Below are 12901 nucleotides of genomic sequence, written 5' to 3' on the forward strand. Positions count from 1 at the left end.
TACTTCCATAGGTGATGTCTTTTCCTGCGAATTAGTCCAAGCTGGCGTGTTTTTTATTGCACTGCTAGAAAACTATGGATAGTCTTGTGACCATTCTTTTGGATCTGGTATATTTGACTAGTAGTCTTCTAATGCCTTCTTCAATTGTTCTTGATAAGATGTCGGTGGTTCAATCCTTATAATCCATAGCTGATTAATGAAAGAGTTTGGGTTTACGTCTTGTGTTTGATATTGTTCCTATTACAATTGTTGATCAAATTTGATTACATAATTTTTTTACCATCTATTTCTAATCTTGTTTCTGGCTTAGTGTAATTGACTCTTATTTTTTTTCTATATATATATATATATAAAGGGATTTCACTATTTCATATTTTATTACAACAAAATCTCCAGTTACAATGAAAGAATTTGTATGTTACAAAAATTAAAATGGCATAAATTTAATAAATAAAAACATGACCTTAAACAGTTCAAAGATGGAAACCATAAATTCTAACGTCTTTGGAAATTAAAGAGCTTAATGGACACGGTAAAGATGGAAGCAAATAGAACAGCGAAACCAAGAATTACAGCTACGACAACTCCCAGAAAATCATGTCTGAAACCGTATCGACTTCTCAAATATTGTTCCACTGACTGACCAACAAAGTCACCATCTTCAAGGGGTGTTTTTATGTCTCCAAATTGAGAAACAAACAATCCGTTCAAGGTCCATGCTACTGGACAAGCCCAATAGTACCATTGCCACCATACAGGCATGCTCTGCAAAATCCAACAAGTTAAAACTTTTCAAGAAATCTATATGAACTTGAAAAATGGAAAATCACATGATGAAAGAAAAAAACTTACCGGTCGTGGGATGATGAACCCCGAAAAGAGGTTCCATATTCCGTAGAATGCAGCAGAAACAATTGATGCAATGTGGTAGTTTGGCGTAACAGCAACGGCCATCATGCCATAGAAGGTGAAGTACAATAAGGTAAAGTACATGAAGAAGAGATACCAGAAGAACTTTGCAGCGGTCCATTCGAATCCGATCATAGCATAGACTATTAGGCCATACGTAGCAGCTTGAATAAAAATGTAAGGCATCTCAATAATGACCTACAATTTACAAGAATGGAAGTTAGTTTAACTTTCTTAACCATTTTGAAACTTTTACAAGTTTTCCAAATCACTGAAACTTTACCTGCGAAATGGCATATGGCATGGCAGAATACATTCCAGCAGCTCTTTCTCGATAAAAGACCGTTCTTTCAACCACAACAACAGGCTGCACAGATGAAGAATTTTGGACACCAAGGAAAAGTACAGCAGCATACATTGAACCCATTGCATTGGTCAAATCTTGTCCACTATTCCTGTAATTCCACAATATAACAGTTAAATAAAAGAAGTTGATTGAAACCAACTTTGAAGCTTCAGCTTTTGTGGTTTTGACTTGTAGCTTACATTTTTGAGCCCAGGTCCCAGAACATTGTCCCAAACATCAATGCTATTACAGTTGTAAAAAGAAATCTAACAGCGGTATATGGCGGGTTGCGCCAATATGACCAGTGTTGCTTCCATAAGCAAGCTACACACTGAGTCAAGAATGACTGAGAGTATTGAGTTGGAAAATGGAGTTCCTTTGAACCAGGAGCAGGCTTGCTTAAGTCTTCAATAAGAACTTTGTTTCTCCTGAACAAATGACATACATTAGTATCAAATTTGAGTTAGTTATCTCCGATGTCGATCTTGTGCTGAATTAAAGAAATTAATTGGACCACCATATAACTTTTTGTTGCAAGGTCAAGTCTGAGTATCTTATCATTACCTGTACAGATCTGAATTTTTGTAGATATCAGTAAAATCAACACCTAAAGCTAATTCTTGCGCTGTTGTGGTAACTTCTAACATCCAAGTCGCGGGATTATATCCATCTTTGATTTTGCTAACTCCTTGAATTCCCTGTAGAAAGATGAACACTATAGTGTTAAATAAATAACGTATATTAAAATTTTTAATTTGAGGTCCTTCATTTCATCATACCTCGAAGTACTTGATAAGATGTTTAGAATGGTGTCCTAATGGCCCGACATATATTTCTTGTCCTCCTCGCTTCATAAGGAATAGCTGCAATTACATGTTTTATTAATATATAAACTCGAATGAAGAACCAACAAAAGCACAGTAAATTCTTTTTTAATTGATTTTCAAGTTCCTTACCTCATCAAATGCTTCAAATATGTCAATACTTGGCTGATGAATAGTACATACAACTGTTCTTCCGGTGTCCACCGTGTTCCTAACTGTTCTCATAACAATTGCCGCGGCTCTTGCATCAAGCCCTGAAGTTGGCTCGTCCATGAAAATGATCGAAGGGTTTGCCACAAGCTCAACTGCAATCGTAAGCCTCTTTCGCTGTTCAGTTGATAAACCATTTACACCAGGTAAACCAACTATTGCTTGCCTTAACGGATTCAATTCCACGAGTTCCATGACTTCCTCAATGAACATCTAGAAACAAAAGCATTAACTTAAGCCATACCAAAATGATCATTAAGAAAAATGAGTTATTTTGTTGGACTCTATCAGTAGGCAATGAAGGGGTGTCAAAACTAAGAACTTCTCAACTTTTATAAGTCCTTGGAGTTCATGATCGAATTGTGTCTACTGGATTATTTAGAGACAAGAAATAGCTTAAAGATGAATGCCAACCTTTCTAGTTTCAGCTTTAACTTCAGCAGGTAGTCGAAGCCAAGCAGAATAGAGCAAAGACTCGTACACTGTGACATGAGGAGAGTGAATATCATTTTGTTCACAGTATCCAGATACTCGAGCAAATGTTTCTTGTTTCTTCGGGAAACCTGAAATAGTGATGTTCCCATCTATATAACCACCGGTTTTTCTACCAGCAAGCACATCCATAAGAGTGGTTTTACCCGCACCACTAACACCCATTAGAGCTGTAAGAACGCCTGGTCTGAAAGCACCACTAACACCCTTCAGTAGCACCAACCTATCTTCAGTAATACCTTGTTCTTTCATTTCCTGAAATTTTTAAATGAATCGAACTAACTTTTATATCTGTAGAGCACATTAACAACAAACAGAATATAATCCAACCATTGAACATATATGGAATTTATACACGGAACCTTATGTTACCTGTGGCATATCAACAGAATAAACAACGTTATCAAATGTGATGGAATGTGGCTCAAATGGAAGAACCATTCCCTTTTTCTTGATGGAAATGGTCCCGATGGTTGCCTCAGTCACAGACGAGGACTTCGATGAGATGCTTCTTTGAACCTCCTCTTGAATCGCTGCATATCAATTGGATTAGTATTCTACTTAATGCCTTGTAAACAAAAACACGGATACAAATATAAGTGAGTTCTAATACCTGAGCTAGTTACATTATTTGAACTACTTTCATTGTTTGTTAACTGTATGCTTCCACCAACTCCAATTCCATCGGTTTGTTCATGGCTTTCCGTTTGTTCTGATATTACAGCCCTTGAACTCCCAAATGCTGCATAATTATTTGATAAAATGTAAAAGATTAGCTCTCCATTATGAAGAGGAATAAGTTTTAAATAGACAAAGCTATACTCACGATTTAGATAGGTGAGAGCCACAGTGAAAAAAATGTTGAACAATATTATGAAACCAATCAATCCTCCTACACCTATCCAATACCATTTTGGTTCTTGAAAGAAATCCCTAGACTTCAAAACATCGATTCCTGCTGCTTCGGTTGAACCCGGAAGAGACTTCGATATGAAATAACATATAATCAGATGATTGTTCAAGGATAAAAGCAAAACCATAAACATTGCAAATTCCAAGACTTACATGACTCCACTGGTTCCCACGGAATTCATTAACCATCAATGCCGTTTGTCCATACATCATAGGAGAAATCCAGTAACCCCATATCCACCAGCTCTTTATGTCATCTGTGACATTAACAAAAGAAAATGGATTAGAAAAAAAAAAGTTTAATTTTCAATAGAAGTTTGATGTCTGATGATGTGTCTAAGACTTATCATGCCTCGTGATAGGACAAAGCCACTCAATGCAAAAAGTACGAGCAAAGCAAATGAGCCAACAGTGTTAGCAACAATCATGTTTCTAGCAGTTGCTGCAATGAAGCGAAACAACCCCGAAGCCATCTGGTTAGCGAGAACGAGTGCGAAGTATTGCCTAAACAACCTGCACCAGACAAGTTGCTTACACATCAATTTGGATCATGAGTTAATAAGAAACTATATAAATATGTACACTGCTACTTGTTGGATAAATGGCAATGGCAGTAGCAAAGAAAGCAAAAACGAATGAAAGAAAAAAACAAAAGAAAAGAACTCAGCAAGAAAATTTGTAACTGAAAGTCATCATAGTTTCATTCAAATTTTGAATATATGAAGGTTACAAAAGTATTTGACAGTTACCTACTAATTTAACTGCTCTTACTTAATACTTACTAAAAATATAGCAACTTGTATACAAAAGAAAGGCGGCATACCGGCTATTACATCGATCAATCTTTCCTACTAACTTAGCTAACTCATTACAAAGATTTAGGCTAAGTTCCATAGGAACAAAATATTCAAAAAATAATTTTATAACTGAACCAACTCCATTTCTTTGCTACAAAACAGTATAGCAGCTAAAATTGTACAATTTGCTGCTGTTGGTCTTTTGACCAATTTGTTGCTGTTGGTTCTTTGTTGCAATGCAGGCCACGGCTTCAACACTCCTCCTTGGACTGTATGCAACAAACACCAATCCTTTCCTTCAAAGCATTAAATCGGTTGGCTCCCAATGATTTAGTTAAAATGTCAGCTAGCTGAATTTCTGAGCTGCAATGAATTAAGCTAACCTCTCTCGATTGCTCAGCTTCTCTAACAAAATGGAATTTGATTTTGAAGTGTTTAGTCTTACCATGGAAGACTGGATTCTTGGCTATGGCCACAGCTGATTGATTATCCACTCTAATTTCAGTAGGCTGAATTTGACTTTCATTTAAATCACCCAAAATCTTCCTAAGCCAAATGGCTTGATTCACTGCTGCTGCAGCTGAGATATACTCAGCCTCTGCTGTAGATTGTGCAACAGTTTGTTGCTTCTTTGAACTCCAGCTGAAAACACTCGATCCTAAGGTGAAAAAGTAACCTGAAGTGCTCCTCATGTCATCAACTGACCCTGCCCAATCGCTATCAGAATAGCCTAAGAGTTTCAGCTCCTTTGCCCTCCAAAACTTCACACCAGCATCGATGGTTCCTTTGACATACCTTAACACTCTTTTAGGCGCCTTGGATGTGACACATTCTTGCGATTGCATAAACCTTGAAAGTAGACTAACAGCATAGACAATGTCTGGTCTAGTTGCTATTAAATAAAGCAAACAACCAATTAAGCTTCTATATGCTCTCTCATTTACTCGATCATGCTCACTGGCACTTGATAATTTTTCCCCCAATGCAACTGGTGTAGTGACTGATTTGCATTTCGACATGCAAAATATTTCAAGCACCTTGGAAGCAAATGTTTGTTGACTTATGAAAATACCATCACTTCCTTGTCTGATTTCCATACCAAGAAAATAGGTCATTAGACCAAGGTCAGTCATCTCAAAGACATGTTGCATCTACTTCTTAAAGTCTTCTATCAGTTCATCTTTACAGCCAATGACTAGCAGATCATCAACATACAAGGAAACAATTAGCAAGGTTTCCTTCGATCCTTCTTAACATAGAGTGTAGGCTCACCGACACTCTTTGTGAACCCGAGCTTTGCTAGGTAGCCATCAATCCTCTCATACCGAGCTCTTGGAGCTGTTTTAGGCCATATAAGGCCTTTTTCAACTTGTAAACCTTATGTTCTTCACCAAGGACCTCAAAACCCTCAGGTTGCTCAATGAATATTTCTTCATTAAGAAAGCCATTTAGAAAGGCTGACTTAACATCTAAATGGTGCACCTTCCAGTGCTTTTGAGCTGCCAAAGCAAGCAGCAGTCTGATAGTGTCCAGCCTTGCAACAGGTGCAAAAGTCTCAGAAAAATCAACCCCATGCTGCTGACTATACCCTTTCACAACCAATCTGGCCTTGTGTCTGTTCAAAGTACCATCAGCATTGTTTTTAGTTCTAAAGACCCATTTTACACCAATGATTCTTCTATTTTCAGGTCTATCAACAAGCTCCCAAGTGTCATTTTTCTGAATCATTCTCAATTCAGTTTCCATAGCCTCTTGCTAGCACCTTTCTTTTGCAGCTTCTTCAAAACATGAAGGCTCTAGTAGAGTTACTGCACATCTTTCATAAATATTAGCTAATGTCCTAGTGCCTCGAACAGGTTCATCATCACAACTATCTTCAATGACTGCTTCAATGTCAACTTGCTGCAAATCAATGTCATTCTGATCTACCTCAGGCAAATTTGCTTCAATTCCATCCCATTTCCAGCTGTTTTCTTCATTGAACTTTACATCCCTGCTCACTACAACCTTCTTAGTTAGTGGATCAAAAATTCTATATCCCTTCTTTGTATTGCTGTAGCCAACAAACACCCCTGGCATGGACCTCCTGTCCAACTTGGTTCTTTTCTCCTCAGGTACCAACACATAACATAGACAACCAAATACCTTCAAATGTGTGATAGATGGTTTCTGTCCAAACCAGGCTTCAAAGGGTGTTTTACCCTTGACTGCATTAGTTGGCAGTCTATTCAACAAGTAAACAGCTGTATTCACAGCTTCAGCCCAAAAAGCATTAGGCATTTTAGCCTCAAATAACAAACACCTAGCCATATCAAGGACTGTTCTGTTTTTCCTTTCACAGACACCATTTTGCTGTGGTGTGTATACAGTAGTCAATTGGTGTTGGATTCCAGCTTCATCACACAATTTTTGAAACTTCTGAGATACATACTCAGAACCATTGTCAGACCTCAAACATTTCAGTTTGCAATTTGCTTGGTTTTCAACCAAAGCTTTAAATTTGCAGAAAAAATCATAAACATCTGACTTATTCTTTAAAAATTTACCCAATGAACCTTGAATAATCATCAATGAAGAGTACAAAGTACTGCTACCATTTAAGGAGGTAGTCTTCATTGGTCCACAGATGTCTGTATGAATAAGCTGAAGCTTCCCTTGTGCTCTCCATGCCTTGTTGACTGGAAAGGGTAATCTGGTCTGTTTGCCTAGCTGACAGACCTCACATACAGCATCCTTTGGCTCAATTTTGGACATGTCACCGACCAAATCCATTTTGTGCAAAGATGTTCAAGTGAATTGTAGTTCACATGCCCCATCCTCCTGTGCCACAAGTCTGTCTCATCAGACTGAGATGCATATGCCTTAGCTTGCAGTTGATTCACATCCACAATGAAGGTTCTATCTTGCATAGCCACTGTAGTCAACACTTCACCGCAGACATTTTGATCAAAGCAGTTCTTGCCTTCAAAAATCAGAGAGTAGCCCTTCTCCAATAGCTGGCCAACACTTAGCAAGTTTTGGTCAATGTCAGGTACATAAAGAACCTCTAAAATGGTTTTAATACCTGACTTGGTGCTTATCAAGGCCTTGCCTTTCCCTTTTGCCTCCAGTAGCTCACCATTGCCAATTCTGACTTTGGACTTGAAGGTAGTGTCAAGCTCCTTGAATATACTCTTCTCAGAAGCCATATGGTGGGTACATCCACTGTCAATCAGCCAAATTTTGCTAACTTTGCTCGAGCTTGCAAAGCATGATGCTGAAAAAACATGCTCTTCTGGTGCTTCAACCTCTTCTGCAGCTTGAGCTTGGCTTTGAAATTGTGGTTGTGTTTTTGACTTGCTCTTACAAACCTTTTCAATGTGGCCAAATTGCTTGCAGGCTCTGCATTGAATGTCTGGTCTGTACCAGCAGTATTTCTCAAGATGAGTAGTCTTCTTACAATGGACACAAGGTGGGAACTTCCTTTTGACAGGTTCTTTCTTCTTCTTCTCGTCCAAGGCTTTTGCCTTTGACATTTAAGTTTGCACTTGAGCTTTCTCGCCTCTAGCCTGAAAAGCTCCTTCATGGTGGTCCTCCGCCTATTTGCCCTTCTCGCTCTTGAGCATAAAGAGCATTTATAAGCTCATCAAAGGGATTGTTGACAAGTCCTTGAATCTTCCAGAGAAGAAATTTTGCTTCATACTTCTCGGCAAGGTTGTTATGACCTTCTCAACCACTCTTTGGCCATGAATTCCTCCCCAAGCGACCTTATATTGTTGGATTGCCATGATTCTCACAAGATATCGCTTGATGGTTTCGAGTCCTTCATCTTGAGGTTTTCAAAATCTCTTCTCATGTTGATCACCGTCTTTGTTCGGTCTTGTCGGACCCTAAAACTCCTCCTTGAGTTTGTCCCAGCTGCTTTGGAGTGTCACAAGCCATTATTCTTGTGAAAATAACATCGAAACTCCACTTTGAAGGCACGACATAGCCTTGTACTTCTTGGCACGTCTTCATTGTCTTTGCCTAATCTGGGCTATAGTCGGGTTAGCTCTTAGTGGTGGTGGCTCAATGTCATTGAGAACAACATTCCACAGGTCGTGTGCCTGCAGGTATGTTCTCATTTTCACTGCCCAGATGTTGTAATTTTCTCCGGCAAAGACAGTGGAGGAGGTGGTGTAAAACTCATTTTCAGCAAGCAAAACAACCTCTTCTTCTTTTGTTTCAAACACAATTTGCTTAGTGACATGTACAACCAAGGCCCTCAAAGACTGAAAGCTCTTGATACCATTTGTTGGATAAATGGCAATGGCGAGTAAAGAAAGCAAAAACGAATGAAAGAAAAAACAAAAGAAAAGAACTCAAGAAGAAAATTTGTAATCGAAAGTCATCATAATTTCATTCAAATTTTGAATATATGAAGGTTACAAAAGTATTTGACAGTTACCTACTAATTTAATCGCTCTTACTTAATACTTACTAAAATATAGCAACTTGTATACAAAAGAAAGTCGGCATACCGGCTATTACATCATCAATCTTTCCTACTAACTTAGCTAACTCATTACAAAGATTTAGGCTAAGTTCCATAGGAACAAAATATTCAAAAAATAATTTTATAACTGAACCAACTCCATTTCTTTGCTACAAAACAGTATAGCAGCTAAAATTGTACAATTTGCTGCTGTTGGTCTTTTGACCAATTTGTTGCTGTTGGTTCTTTGTTGCAATGCAGGCCACGGCTTCAACACTACTTAAGGTTCCATCTAAAATTTTATTTCCATTTCATTTGTTTACCTTTGAACATTTGGATCAAATCCGATGACATAATAGGTGAGAAATACCCATAGGGCAACTTCTACAAATGTGATAGGAATCTTGAGTATCCATGATGGTAGAGCATATGCCCATGCAGGAAAGAATAACAGGTCTCTTTGTTTGTAAAAGACAGGAAGCTTAGCAATGGTCATAGAAAGCTCAGACATTCCATTAAACATGACCATAATCAAGCCAAAAAAAATGGCACCCATATAGATTCCTCCCTCAGCAATTGAATCTCGATTCATCTCAGTCCTCAAAAAGAGAGTCATAGTAACTATTGCCATAAATGTAAGCTAGTAATGAAAGAAAAAAACAAAAAGGAAATAAGTCATTTTCTTGTAATGTAAACCATTACAATCACAGTGCAAGAATCAACTGTCTTTAGCACTCACCTGAATAAACTTGAAGATGTAGACAAAAGAGTTTCTCTTCATCAGCAGAAACTCCCTTGAGATGCAAGCTTTCAGCAACTCCCACTTTCCAACACCATATTTTTTGGTTGTCAAAGCAGCGGGGTGGCTCTTTGTTTTCTCAAATGGAGTCCGAAGTTCATCTTCAAGTTGCAATCCAACATGGAAAGATTGAAATGCCTCAGCAAACTCATCAGTCGTGACAAACCTGTAAGGTTGATCTCTACGTGCCCAGTACTGCATTTGATCTTTCCTTGATGTAACCTGTAATGAAGAAAGTTAGGTAATATGATATAAAAGGAACTTTGTCCCAATAAAAAAAAAAAGAAAAAAAAAAAAACCAATGTCAAGACTTACTTCTTGCAAGAAGTCTGCAATGCCTTTTCTTTCAGGACACCTAAAGCCCATAGATTCGAAGAAGCTCAGCACGTGTTCACGAGGACCCTGATATACTATCCGGCCATCGGAAATGAGAATAATGTCATCGAAAAGATCATAAGTCTCTGGTGCTGGTTGGAGAAGAGAAATGACTGCAGTTCCGTTAAGGATATGAACAGTTTGCTTGAGGGAGTTCACAATCAGGAAAGTTGTAGAGCTATCTAGACCAGTAGATATCTCATCCATAAATAGTGCCCTTGCCGGTCCAACCAGCATTTCACCTAATTTCATTGACAGAAATGGATTGCATGATAAAAAATTGAGGCTACTTTGGTAATGGAACCAATGGTTTTAATTGATTTTATCAATTACCTGTGGTGACACGCTTCTTTTGTCAACCAGATATACCCCTTAACATTTCATCACCTAGCATAGTGTCTGCACATATTTCCAGTCCTAAAACCTGAAAGTTTCATGCCAAAGGAGTTCAATAAGTATATATATATTTATCTTAGTGCTCGGATATATTTCAGATTCCTTTAACATTACCTTTAGAATGTAATCTGTGATAACATTTGCCTCTTGACCTTCTGTTGCTGCTGCCTGAAATTTTAAAAGTGAAGTGAATCAAGACCACTAGTTTAATTCTTTCTACAATTGAAACATAAAAATAATATTAATTAGTTCTTACCTTCATGAAGACATCAATATCAGGATCAGGTTTAATATTTGCTTGTTTCTCTCTTCTTGACAATTCTGCCAACATATCTGTAAACACCCAAAACAACAAACTTTCATGCTTTGTTGAATAAAGAAAATGTGAAATGACAAATGAGAATGGTCGAAAATCAAACAAAACTAACCATAACGATCTCCAACGCCTTGACATCTTGCAGAAAAGGCCAAAGTTTCCCTGACTGTCATTTCTCCTATATGAAGATCATGTTGACTAATATAGGCAGCTGTTCTCTGGGGCACAAACTCATTCATCTCATGCCCATTGTAGGTCACTGTCCCAGAACACTTCAAGAGAATTTTACTTGATAATTATAAATAAAATTGAAGACAACATCCAACGCATTGAACCAAAGTGAACTTTTGTAAAGCACCTTAAGAGCAGTATCAAGCTTCCCAGCTAAAGCCAACAAGAGAGTGGTTTTCCCAGAACTTGGAGGACCCAAAAGCAATGTCATCCTGAAGAAATAAAACTTGATTAATTTCATGGGACCCAAACTTTAAATTTATCAGTAAAAATCAAATCTTCATGTTACCTGCCAGGCTTAATGATTCCACTGACGTCTTTGAGGATTGTCAGCTTTTTCTTTCTACTAGAAAGAAGGCCCATCTCAATCAAGCAGCTCTTTAATCACAATACAAATTGAAATGTCAGGAAACAAACATAAAGGTGATGCCTGTGTGTTTCGGCTCCTCTAGGAAGTGTACGGATCAGTATTTATCTTTTATCTTAATTTTTTATAATTACATTTAAAATTAAACTATAATTATTAAATTAAATTAAATTATAGAATCTAATTAATAATTTTAAAATTTATATTTGTATATTTGAGATATATTTGTATGTATATAAAATAACATATAATCTATCAAGATATTAAAATTAGACTCTAGCATGTGTGTGAATGGTATGTTGAAACACACTGATAATAATAGTAAGATAAAAATGACAAGCTCTTCAATATGTCACTTAACACCTTATTTTGAAAGCAGAAAAAAGTATTTTTTTAATTAATATTAGATTTTAAAAACCAAATCAATTTTTTTATTTGAATTAGAAAATCCAAATCCAAATATTTCGAAGTAATTCCATCCCAGGTTGGAACGTACCTCAAATATATTAGTGACGAAATTAATAACCGTTGGCAAAGCATCGCTTCCTACGTAAGCTTGAGCTTCAATATTTAGACGTTGGAATCTGACTTCAATTGTGGGAAGATCGATGCCAACCCTGAGGATTTCCAATGCAAAAACAGACATTATGTTTGGTTCAAAATTTTCACTGTTCGTGGACTATTGAATGAATCTTCAGCTACAACTTTTTCTTTTACAAATCTTTTTTTTCTTTTCCTGAAATAATCTGTTACAGTCTCTCTTATGACTCTATTTGTTACTCTATTCCATTCAATAGGCATAGTGTGAGTTTGTCTCCTGCAAACATTAAAAACACAAAAATTCCATACCTATCGATACGATTCTTGAGCTTGAATAAAAACTTGTCATTATCTTCCTCAGCAACTTTGATCAACCTCTCAAGCAAAGCCTTCCTTTCTTGCCATCCAATGTCCAAAACATCGATTTCACTGGCACCACCTTGAGAGCTAGCTAATATACCCTTCCTTAGACGAGCAACAGTGGGTAGTTTCTCAAGTGCAGCCCACTTTAAAGCTTCTTCATCGTCTTCATCTCGAGAAGATCTCGAGAAAACTTCGACGCCATTGTTCCTCCGTATGGAAGAAGAAGAACTACCAGAGCCTATACTTCTCCTTAAACTACTACTCGCTTCATAAATATTACCGCCCTCCATTACCCAAAACAATATCAATACTTGATCTTTCCCAATGAAAGAAGGAAAAGAAATCAGTATGAAGTTAAAAGGGAGAGGCTGTTGCAACAAAACTAATGTTTGGCATATATACAAGGACTAAGGGCAATGGTTGCTGGCCGCCCCTTCTTTCTCTTTCATATGTCAAACTTAAAAATTTTCCACCTTTCTTTTGCATGGATTGAGTTATGGAATATTATTTGTCTTTTACTTTTATTCTCAACATATTTAAATCACCAACATCTTTAAACCATGCTTATATT

At 37.3% G+C, this 12901-nt stretch overlaps 1 pseudogene; it reads right to left on the reverse strand.

The window, feature by feature from the left end:
• Positions 1–425: 425 nt before the first annotated feature.
• LOC105777700 (pleiotropic drug resistance protein 1-like) lies at positions 426–12689 on the reverse strand (annotated as a pseudogene).
• Positions 12690–12901: the final 212 nt, after the last annotated feature.

This window comes from Gossypium raimondii, chromosome 2 (assembly GCF_025698545.1).
Source record: "Gossypium raimondii isolate GPD5lz chromosome 2, ASM2569854v1, whole genome shotgun sequence".
NCBI classification, from domain to species: domain Eukaryota; kingdom Viridiplantae; phylum Streptophyta; class Magnoliopsida; order Malvales; family Malvaceae; genus Gossypium; species Gossypium raimondii.